The 12,500-nt window shown below is 44.1% G+C and overlaps 2 non-coding genes and 1 pseudogene across 2 annotated transcripts; all 3 read right to left on the reverse strand.

The window, feature by feature from the left end:
* Positions 1 to 2,818, reverse strand: part of LOC117129700 — a 5,462-nt pseudogene extending 2,644 nt beyond the window's left edge.
* A 191-nt stretch (positions 2,819 to 3,009) lies between these two features.
* LOC117129699 lies at positions 3,010 to 3,165 on the reverse strand. Its single transcript, XR_004453320.1, has one exon. It is a non-coding gene; the product is annotated as a 5.8S ribosomal RNA (ribosomal RNA).
* Positions 3,166 to 6,566: 3,401 nt separating this feature from the next.
* On the reverse strand, positions 6,567 to 6,672 carry LOC117129701. The gene has a single exon (XR_004453321.1). It is a non-coding gene; the product is annotated as a small nucleolar RNA R71 (small nucleolar RNA).
* Positions 6,673 to 12,500: the final 5,828 nt, after the last annotated feature.

The following is a 12,500-nucleotide window of genomic DNA, read 5'->3' on the forward strand; positions in this document are numbered from 1 at the left end:
GTAACCTGTCTGAATTAGTTATCTAACCTCTTGTACGTTTCAGTTTCATTTGGTTTATGATTGAATCAGTTTCAAAGAACTGTTAGCTAAGCCTTTATGAACTGATTGGATTTAACAGAACAGATTTGATCTTGGTCTGAACTGATCTTATCTTATCTGAGATGAGCTGAGTATGGTATGAATTTACCTTGAACTGATCTGTTCTGAGTAGAACCAAATTGTTAGGACCTGAGCTTACCTAACCGAGCTGCTAGTAAATGATCTAAGTTGTTTCTTCAGAACAGAACTGATTGAAGTGAACTGAATGACTGAACATTGTACGTTGTGCCTTGATCAGTCATATCTAGCATAGTGTTCAGGATCGATTCTGTTTAAACCATTCAGGAAAACCTCATCTTAGACCAGACTGATTAAGCTTTCTCTTCCATCCGATCAGGTTTGAATTCAGATGGTCGAAGAGGGTGATCAGAACAGCCAGATCATGCTTTGCCCTAATTCTTTTTGGGAGTAATCAGCAAGTGGTGAACGTTTAGTTGAGCTCGAGTCTAGACTTCCTTAGCCAATCTCATGGATTAAAGGTGAGTCTAGATAGATGGTTGATCAATACTGAATGTAGATGATTGATAGGCTTTGTCTCTTGATCAAATATTGAATTGGTGAGGTGTTTACTTAATGTAAACACTTATTAAATATTTATGAATAATCATAGAGGTTTATTCCAAACCTTAGTATTTGTTCTCAAGTACTAATACATATGTATAGTATTAAATATATAAGCATAAATCATGTGAAGTCTTATTGTATACTCACACTCCCGAGAGTTCCCGCATTACCGTGAATTGTTCCTGTGATACGGAACAAGGTCACGAAGACACGATGATGGGGTCGCACCCTGGAGGCCGTGTAACTGTATGCAGCGTTAGATGTTCGATCTTGGAATATCTAATGGAGATGATGGTTATATTTATTTCCCCGCTAGGCTCGGTTAGCCTTGGTGGTTTTACGGGTTTAGTATATATATATAATAAGTATGAGTGAATGGCGGGTGTCGTGGAGATGATGTTTAAGATAAGATTCACATCGATGGATTGATACAAATGGAGTTGATTGCTTGATATATTATTAATATATGTTGGGGTGCGGGACTAGGCTCACTGAGTAAACTAGTTACTCATTACTCATTTGTGATACAGGTAACCAATAGGTGGGAGACCTAACTCTAGGACGGGAAGGAACATCATTAGCCAGCGGTAGTTTTATTATCCTTGCAAAGTCATTTTGATATATCTTATGTATAAGATTTGTAGCCCGAAAACCTCGAGGTTAAATTATAACAAATTTTGTAAGATGCTTTTAAATGATATATATAAGGATTGTTTTTAATGTATAGGTTCCATATGAGATTAGTCCTTGTCCGGACGAACTAACTATCGGATATTTCTTTTTCGGGTTGAAAAGTCTAGAGTGATATTCGATAGGAGCGTTGGTGTTCTTTTGTTGTTGGTCTAAGGTGATCGGAGGTATTCTGAGAACTTCGGATCGACCATCGAGGAACATCGACCGTGTCATTTCCGGTTAGCTACGATCGGGGGTGTCACAACCGTCCTGCTGTCTTAATCGACCAACACCCTTTGTGGGTTCTAGGTTACGTTGCCCACCCGGCTTCTGGTTCATCCCGCATTGCCAGTTCTGCTTACCAAAAATGGCCCACTTGGAGCTCTCGATTCCGGGGATGGCTCAACAGAGCAGCCACCCCGTCCTACCTATTTAAAGTTTGAGAATAAGTCAAGTACTTTACGTCCCCGATGCCTCTAATCATTGGCTTTACCCGATAGAACTCGTTTCCGAGCTCCAGCTATCCTGAGGGAAACTTCGGAGGGAACCAGCTACTAGATGGTTCGATTAGTCTTTCGCCCCTATACCCAAGTCAGACGAACGATTTGCACGTCAGTATCGCTGCGGGCCTCCACCAGAGTTTCCTCTGGCTTCGCCCCGCTCAGGCATTGTTCACCATCTTTCGGGTCCCGACAGGCATGCTCACACTCGAACCCTTCTCAGAAGATCAAGGTCGGCCGGCTGTGCACCCGTGAGGGATCCAGCAAATCAGCTTCCTTGCGCCTTACGGGTTTACTCACCCATTGACTCGCACACATGTCAGACTCCTTGGTCCGTGTTTCAAGACGGGTCGAATGGGGAGCCCATAGGCCGACGCCTTTAGCACGCAGATGCCGAGGCACGCCGTGAGGAGCGTGCTGCAGACCACGATTAATGCATCAATGTCTCCACGGGCGTAACAAAAGCCCGGGCTTAGGTCACCACCTTAATACGCGTCGGTCCACGGCCCGAATTGATTGGCGGCCCGGATTGCTCCGTTCCGCATCCGACCTGGATGAATCGAAGGCCCCCATCCCCTTCCCTCCCAACAATTTCAAGCACTCTTTGACTCTCTTTTCAAAGTCCTTTTCATCTTTACCTCGAGGTACTTGTTCGCTATCGGTCTCTCACCCATATTTAGCCTTGGACGGAAATTACCGCCCGATTGGGGCTGCATTCCCAAACAACCCGACTCGTAGACAGCGCCTCGTGGTGCGACAGGGTTCGGGCACGATGGGGCTCTCACCCTCTCTGGTGCCCCTTTCCAGAGAACTTGGGCCCATTCCGTCGCTGAGGACGCTTCTCCATACTACAAGACGTCCGATTTTCAAGCTGGGCTCTTCCCGGTTCGCTCACCGTTACTAAGGGAATCCTTGTTAGTTTCTTTTCCTCTGCTAATTGATATGCTTAAACTCAGCGGGTGATCCCGCCTGACCTGGGGTCGCGTTGAGGACTTTGGGTCACCAAGAGCTTTTGAACCGGAACGTCTTACTATATGACGAGAATTGAATTCACCACCGCATGTCAAGATGCTCCTGGTGTCCCTAGCTTGGATTTTGGCCAGCCGTGTGCGGTAACACACGGGAGATCAGCTTCCATCCCATATCCTCGAGAGGATGGGGGGACGATGATTTGTGACACCCAGGCAGACGTGCCCTCGGCCAGAAGGCTTGGGGCGCAACTTGCGTTCAAAGACTCGATGGTTCACGGGATTCTGCAATTCACACCAAGTATCGCATTTTGCTACGTTCTTCATCGATGCGAGAGCCGAGATATCCATTGCCGGGAGTCGTTTTAGACTTTACATTGCAGCACTGCTTCCGACCAAACACCATCTCCGGGTTGGCGAAAGCAGGCTCTTTAGTTGCATTTTCCTTGAAACTTTTCGTGCCGGGGTTTGGTGATATTCGGAAGCTATGCGTACGATCCAACCAAAACTGAAGTCTTTGGCATGGATGAACGCATAACCACAGAATCGGCAGGCACAGTACGAAACCGGCCTACCGAGAGTGATATTTCATCGTTCTTAGGTCGTTCTGTTTCCAGGGTACGACAATGATCCTTCCACAGGTTCACCTACGTAAACCTTGTTACGAATTTTCCTTCCTCTAAATTATAAGGTTTAGTGGACTTCTCGTGACGTCGCAGGCGGCGAACCACCCACGTCGCCGCGATCCGAACACTTCACCGGATCATTCAATCGATAGGAGCGATGGGCGGTGTGTACAAAGGGCAGGGATGTAGTCAACGCGAGCTGATGACTCGCGCTTACTAGGAATTCCTCGTTGAAGACCAACAATTACAATGATCTATCCCTATCACGATGAAATTTCAAAGATTACCCGGGCCTGTCGGCCAAGATGTGAACTCGTTGAATATATCAGTGTAGCGCGCGTGCGGCCCAAAACATCTAAGGGCATCACATACCTGATATTGCCTCAAACTTCTTTGGCCTAAACGGCCATAGTCCCTCTAAGAAGCTGGCCGTGAAGGGATGCCTCCACGTAGCTAGTTAGCAGGCTGAGGTCTCGTTCTTTAACGGAATTAACCAGAAAAATCGCTCCACCAACTAAGAACGGCCATGCACCACCACCCATAGAATCAAGAAAGAGCTCTCAGTCTGTCAATCCTTACTATGTTTGGACCTGGTAAGTTTCCTCGTGTTGAGTCAAATTAAGCCGCAGGCTCCACTCCTGATGGTGCCCTTCCGTCAATTCCTTTAAGTTTCAGCCTTGCGACCATACTCCCCCGAGAACCCTAAAAATTTGATTTCTCATAAGGTGCCAGCGGAGTCCTAAAAGCAACATCCTCTGATCCCTGGTCGGCATCGTTTATGGTTGAGACTAGGACGGTAACTGATCGTCTTCGAGCCCCCAAATTTCGTTCTTGATTAATGAAAATATCATTGGCAAATGCTTTCGCAGTTGTTCGTCTTTCATAAATCCAAGAATTTCACTTCTGACTATGAAATACGAATGCCCCGACTGTCCCTGTTAATTGATATACCTTGGATTTGACCCATATTTATCCATGGTATATAAGTATTTTACTATATATATATATCTATGTTTTCTACTCTTCTAGGTATGTTTTCAGGTCAGGTGCATTTCGGAGTAAAGCTATGAATTTGGAGCATTTTGGAGCGTAAAGGACATTTCACCCGAGCTGACCACTTAGAGGTCGACGAGAGGAAGAACAATCGATCGATGCGCATCAGTGCTGACAATCGATATCAAGAAATGCCTCGACAGATGAAGATTAATATCGATCGATGTACACAAGTACCATCAATCGATGTCAAGACACCAGACGCGACATTTTGGATTCAGCAGACTTAAAAACCAAGGCCAAGCCAAATTATCAAAATACCCTGACGAGTTTTTAACCTAGTAGAATATATACTGCCTAAGTGTTTTGACAACAAAGAGAACAGAGCTTTTTCTAGACCTACTTTTGTTACAAGTTTCATTTGGGAGAGAAGATCACTTGTGATTGGAACTCCTTGTTTCTATTTCTTTTCATCTATACTATGAGTTTCTATTCTTTTATTGTGATGAATTGTTTTGCTATGTCTGAGTAGTTCAACGGTTAGATCCAGGGTTTAGATAGGTTTGTGGGATTAGCCCCAAACTATAGATCTTGCTTGTTGTGATATTCATGATAGATTTGTATTCATTGCTTGTTTTAGCCTTGCTAACTAGAACTTGATCATAGGATTGCATACTCAAGCACCCTTGTTATCCCATCCTGACATCTATCTATCATATTAGGATTGCTAGAGAGGGCTAACCGCAAATTTAGCATCTTAGTAGGGCATTTCATACTCGCGCATAGGCCTGGCTAGAACCCGTCGATCGATGTCCTCAACTGACAATCGATCGACGTTGGCAAAGGTGTATCGGTCGACGTCTTAATAGACCATCGATCGACACTCTCTCGTTGTCTGCATACTAACCGTTGAGACACGAGATCTAGTCTGTTAACCAGTGGTACATGCGACAGCTGATCCCTGAGTTAAGCGAATGAGCTCTAATATATCATGCATGCAACAGTTAGGCATCTATAGGTATTATAATCTCCAACACCTGAATAGTGGCCCTGCATCTAATATCATTTCCAACCAAGTTACATTTATTATTTACTCGCTTGTTACTATTGCTATTTCATTTAAACATTTACAACCTTTAGAATTAATAAACACTAGATTTAATTGTTCCCTAGCTCCTTGTGGATTCGATCCCTAAGTACTACATCTGAACCTCTTTTGATGAGAGTAACACTCCTTAGGGTAATTTGAGTGGTATCAAATTTGGCGCCGTTGCCGGGGAGCTTTGATCGCCATTAGATTTAGTTTTATTGATTCTTATTCTTTTCTTTACCCCCTTTCTAATAATCTTTTTCTTGTCTTTTCAGGTGCATGCCCAGCGGTACCAGAAGCAACAAGGAGAAAGACTTGCTGTTCTCAGACGATCCTGCTCATTTGGAACGCACCATCCGTAGAGGTCAACGTTCCACATCGCTCGACGCAACCACTTTGTCGTCGATCGATACGCACAACCAACCGTCGACCGACACCAGACCATCATCGTCGATCGATCCCAATCGTTCGACAACGATCGATACTACACCGCGTACGTCGATCGATACCGTGTCGTCAAAAATGGTAAACATTATTATTCTAACTCAGGACGAGAACGGAAACCTGTATGACCAGGCCGGTCATCTGCGTAATGCAACAGGTCAGAAAATAGATGCTCAGGGAACTGTAATCCCTGATGCTGATGCTACAGGAGCTGCTCAACCTGTAGATGAGGACGCTCGATCGAAACCACTGGCCGACTACAATCGCCCAGATGAGTACTATTCCAACAGATCAGCTATTCGACTTCCGGAGATCCAGAAGCAGAATTTCGAGCTGAAGCCTCAATACTACACTCTCGTGTCGCAGATACCCTACTCTGGGTTACCGCACGAGCATCCTATGGACCATTTGGAACGGTTCGAGGATCTAATCGCTGCTATTCGGATGGAAGGAGTCCCCGAAGATTACCTGCTGTGCAAGCTCTTCAGATACACGCTGAATGGAGAAGCGATGCACTGGCTTAGGCAGCAACCCACAGGATCTTTAACATCCTGGAGCGACATCAAGAATGCTTTCTTACGAAACTTCTTCGATGAGGCGCGCGCTGAAGAACTTCGGAACAAAATTTCCACATTCTCGCAGAAGGCTGGAGAGTCCTTCAAAGATGCGTGGATTAGATTTAGGTTCTTCCAGCGAGACTGTCCACACCACGGATTTAACGAAGTGCAGCTGCTAAGCACTTTCTTCCGAGGTCTCGCCTTACAGTATCAAATGGCCCTTGATACGGCGAGTGAAGGAAACTTCACTACTCGGAATCCGTTGGAAGCTGTGAGACTTATCGAAAACCTTGCTAACAGCAGCAGCACCAAAAACACTGACTCTGAACGGAAGAAGTCTGTAGCCTCTATCGGGAAGGAACAGATGGACGAAGTAAGAGCTAAGTTAGATGTGGTGCACGAGCTTCTTAGGAAGCAAGTCTGTTCAGCTGAAGGAGAAGTAGCAGATACGGAAGGAGAAGAAAATGTGAACTACATCGGAGGTACCGGATTCCAGAAATTTGGAAACCAGGGCGGAAACAGAAACTTCTTTGGAAATGGCCAAAGAAGTAAACAAAGTTCACAATTTCAAAAACTCTTCAACAACAGCAAGAGCTACTCGAACTCTTACTACCAAAATCCACCACCCCAGACTCAGGAAAGCAAGATCGAAGAAATGCTTGATCGAGTACTGTTGGGACAACAACAAATCAACGTGGATTTCAACGGTAAAATAGACTCCGCCTACAACAATCTGAACACCAAAATCGAGACCTTAGGGACTCAGGTGAGAAAACTTGAAACCCAAGTAATTCAGACGGGCGAGACTATAAAGAGGCAAGAAGCTTTTGCTAGAGAGGCAAGAGCCGACAAAGGGAAACACCACGTAAATGCCATCATAGATGATGATTTCTGGCAAGTGGTGAGAAATGAAAAGCTTGAGGAAGGAGACTTCAAAATCGAAAGCTCCATGAGTCTCGGCGGATCCCAATGGTGTCGACCGATGTCGATGAACTCGCATCGATCGACAGACCATGATGAAGATCGATGGACGGATTATTCCAGTCATCGATCTACGTTGTCTGCCAAATCGACTGAGTGCAATTCGGTTCGAATTCTAACTCATGAAGAATTCGCAGCTAAGCATCCTCACCCACCCTCTCCTTTCTATGATAAAATCGATCGATCAGTTGAGCCAACCATCGATCGACAGAGTGAGTCCGACATCGATCGTCACAACACACCTCCCATCGATCAACAGGCACCTCTGACATACCGAGTGCGATTACCCTCAATCGATAATGATTACATCAACGCACTCAGACCACCACCTAAACCATTAGCAAACCCACCCGAACCAAAACCCAACCCTTTAAATAGTTCACCAGAAGCAGTTCAAGAAGAACAAGAATCTGAAGGGTGAAGGTTAAGGAAAAGAAAGGAGAAGATTCCTAAAAACCTTAAGCGGGAAGCTAACGATAAGGAGATGGATGGTTTCACTAAAAGAGTCCTCAGAATCCCAATCGAAAAACCTTTTGATGAAGCTTACTTCACACATCGGTTGTGGACGTTCTTCAGAGAAACAAAGGTAACTGAGGAGGATATTAGGAGAATGTTTCATCAAGTCAGAGAGAAGATGAAGCACATGATCACATTGACGAAGAAGAGTGATCCTGGGAAGTTTGCAATACCATGCGTAGTCAAGGGTGTTGAATTTCCCCATTCAATGTGTGACACAGGAGCATCAGTTAGTATCCTCCCTAGGATCATGGCAGACCAGCTTGGTTTGACCATCGAACCTTCAACGGAATCCTTCACCTTCGTGGATCTTTCAGAGAAACGATCAGGAGGAATCATAAGAGATCTGGAGGTACAGATTGGTAATGCCCTTGTCCCTGTAGATTTTCATGTCCTAGACATCGAGCTTAACTGGAACTCTTCACTTCTGCTTGGAAGATCTTTCCTAGCTACAGTAGGAGCCGTATGTGACATGAACAAAAACAAATTGTGTCTAACGCTCATAGACCCAAACATCCACTACGACCCCATCCGACCTAAGAGAAAGGTCATTAACTCTGTGGATTACGGGAAAGAACTTGGCTTCATTGGCGCATGCCATTGTGGAACAGGGTATGAATCGGAGTACGAACCAGAGTACTCGGAATCGATCGACACCCCAGCCTTTCGATCGATCAATTCCAATGAGTCAACGGTGACCGATGACCGCAACAACACGTCAGTCGACGTAATGCACCCAGTTGACCATTTCGCTTCACCTAATCATTGTTACCAACACTTTGCCTTCCAACCTCCAAGCAAGAGAGGACATGATGTTTATTCCATAGGCAGTTGGGCAGACAGTGGTTTCCATGAAAGTTTTGCAGTTGACACTGTAATTACTTCACCTAATGAGGAACATACAGAGGAATTCGATGAGGATTACTGGAAAGAACATGCAATAGAAATGTCTTTGCAGGATGAAAGACTTGAAACGCATAAGTTCACCAACACGTTCCCAACATTGTTCGACGATATGCACTCCACATCGGTCGATACCCACCCTCGTCCAGCAAAACAACCGCTCACATCGATCGACACACGTACTGGAACATCAATCGATATTCGCGCCGCAGCAAAAATTCAGGAGCAGGAGAATATTCCCTCCCCAACTAGGTTTATAGATACCTATATAAATCGTTTTGCACCTCCGAAACCACCTACACACATCAGAGCAAACACACAAGCAAAAAAGATGAATACTCTTCCTTCTACATAAACAGAAAAATCCATGAAGAGCAATCATCTCAAGAACAAAAGTTCTGCAGAAATTACTCTGCCATCAATCGATGTAACTGTATCTACATCGATCGATACTACTCTAAATCCTAATCTTTCTATTTCTAAATTGAATGATTATGCAAACATTGATTACGGTTTTCTAACACCTGATGAATTTGATATTTTCAGGGACCCAGATGGCAATGCACGTGCAATGGATGGAAGGATTTTACAAGTGTCCAGAGAGGACATAGCAGACATCCTTCAAGTAGCCAATGGACCTGACAACCTATTCTCACCGCAACGTGGCACTCCAGACGTCATTCAAACAGATCCTAACAACCACGCAGGAGTCGCCACAACAGAGATCAACCCAAATCTATCACGCCAACCAAAAGGGCAAGTATCGATCGACGGTAAAACGGAGACATCGATCGACAGGGTAACACCAACGTCGATCGATAGGTATAACTTGACGTTGATCGACAGACGGTATGAACGTGGGAACCGCGCTTTTGACATGTACGGAGCCAGAAAGATCATTTGGGAACAAAGGGACAAGTATGGAGTCTACAGAGATGAGTGTGGACACGCACGAGGCGTAGCTGGTGAGATGATACCTGTCACAAAGGACAACATCAGGAAATTACTGGAAAGAGCATCTCTTTTTGAAGAGAGCCACATCTGTCTTCCAGAACATGCCACTTCCTTCACACTCACAAGACTGGCACCAGAACTCTACACCAAAGATGAAATCGATGAGATGGTGTTTGGTATTTGTGGAGCTCAGGAGAAACTGGGAGAGGAGCTCAAAACATTGGTAGAAGATCCACATCAGCCTTTGGATAAAGGCTACAATGAGCTTTTCAGATGTATGGCAGAAATGAGCACAAATATTGAGAGTTTAAGTCAACAACTTGAGAAGGAAGCTACGACCTCAGCATCGATCGACGCACCACATGCAACATCGATCGACGTCAGTCTTCCTACAGCTCAGATCCCTGCAGAACCGCAATATTCAACACAACACAGGGATGAATGGGAAGTCTCATACATCGACACAAAGATAAACGACGTTTACTGCCCTCTCAACAACAACGTGGACTGGCTAAGCACTAAAATCGAGCTATTACAGCAAGATCTGGACACCATTCGCAAGAAGGACCAACAACCAGCCACATCGATCGACATGTGTACCTTCACATCGCTCGACGCTAAAGTCTCAGCCATGAATGAGAGGTTGAGGACCTACGAGGATATGCATGACCGCTTTATATCACCAGTCATGATAGATTTAAACAAATTGTCTAGTCAATTACTTCATGCCCAAAAGGATATTGAGAACATTACTAATCAAAGTTTTTTGCAGGCAAAATCAGCATCGATCGACAGGCTACGAGGGCCTTGGATCGATGGCAAGAAACCTGTGGAGTTACTTCCTTACACAGCAGCAGAGGTTGACAAGATCACATCCAAGATCTACACTGCTCTAGACACCATGGAGGAACGACTTGACAAACGTTGCGATGACATCTACTTTCCATTCGACAACAAAATCAGTGGACTAGACAGCCACGCAGAATGGCTACAGAAAGAAGTCAAAGCCATTCAGAGGCAATTCGCAGCTCAACACCAGATATCAGCATCGATCGACAGAACACTAGCAAAATCAATCGATGGCAACTCGCCGAGATCGACCAACGAACGCATAATCGCATCGATCGACGCCGAGTCTATACCAATCGGCGAGCAGCTGATACACAAGACGGTAGAGTCAATGCAAAAGGAACTGACAGATCTTTCAGCATACGCCTATGACAACATAGGCTGGCACCAGGTCAGCATTGACAACGTTCAAGAAAGGCTACAGAACAAACATCTCCAAAGTACTTGAGAAGATGGATGACAAATGGACAAGAAATGATGAGGCCACAAGAAGTTTCATTGCATCTTGGTCTAAAATGCGCAGAGATGACGTGGATGCTTGCTTTCCAACAAGCAGCTGTTTCTCCACCCAATAGCCAATCACTACCACAGTCAAGCTAAATGACTATAACCAAGCGCTGAGTGGGAGGCAACCCACTATTAGGTATTTTACTTTGGTTTTATTAGCTAGCATTTAATTCCTTTCTTTATATTTCTTTCAGATTTAGGAGACCCAAGTAGGAGGACCTGAATATCGACCGACGACAAGACGTCGACATCGTTCGACATAGACAACCACACGACGATCGATGTAACACTTTCACATCGATCGATATATAATCCGGTCAGATGTATTTTCCTTACTTGTTACATTTCGTACATCATAACTATTCATCATAACTCCGGCTGAGTTACACTGGGATAGTGTAATTTAAGTCTGGGGGGAGATTTACTGATATAATTTATTTTATTCTTATGTAAAAAGAAATTTTAAATAAATTATGCTTAGCTATTGAAAATAGGGACTATAATTTTATATTAATTTAAACATGAATATCTAACCAATCTTTAGCACCACTTTAGATTTACTGATTGCAAAGAGCACTAAAGATGCTAAAGCGGATAAACCTATCAACTACACACTTGCCTTGAACCGTATGAAGTAACCAAAGCTGATTTCCAACACTAAACCTGACATAACCGCTTGTCTTGGGGCTTGGTATACATGGGATCGGATTCTTCAGACAGGTCTGGAAGGTAACGCTTGGTTTAGATTATTTATCACATTTTCTCTCTCTAAATTTCGACACTAGATCAGTTAGTGAGTATTAAAAAAAATATATATATATATATATATAAATAAAAAAATAAATAAATAAGATCTATTGTTTAATTAGGATGTGTCTGAAGAGGACTTGGTGGCTAAAACCATTAAGCCTTGATTCATAAAGACTCAAATAAAAGAGTTCGAAACGGGACTTGGAGGCGGAAATCTTCAAGACTCGCTTTCGCAAAGAACTCTTGGATATAGGTCAAAAAGAAGTGAACAGAACTTGGTGGCAACCACCATTAAGTTTTGATTCATGGAAGCCTGTCCAATCTTGGTCATTGATCATGCAATTGAAGCAGAGAAATTTAGAGAGAGACAAACTAGGAACTAACTTTTACCTGCAGCTCCAGATACCTGTCTGAAATCCTTGCATCCTGTGATCGAAACTCCCAAGGTAAATCATTCACTTTATATTTATTCTAAGAAATGAAATAAGTAGAGGGGATGTCAGACGTGAATTAATGAGCTGTGTTAT

The sequence above is a fragment of the Brassica rapa genome, unplaced genomic scaffold (assembly GCF_000309985.2).
Source record: "Brassica rapa cultivar Chiifu-401-42 unplaced genomic scaffold, CAAS_Brap_v3.01 Scaffold0062, whole genome shotgun sequence".
Classification (NCBI taxonomy): domain Eukaryota; kingdom Viridiplantae; phylum Streptophyta; class Magnoliopsida; order Brassicales; family Brassicaceae; genus Brassica; species Brassica rapa.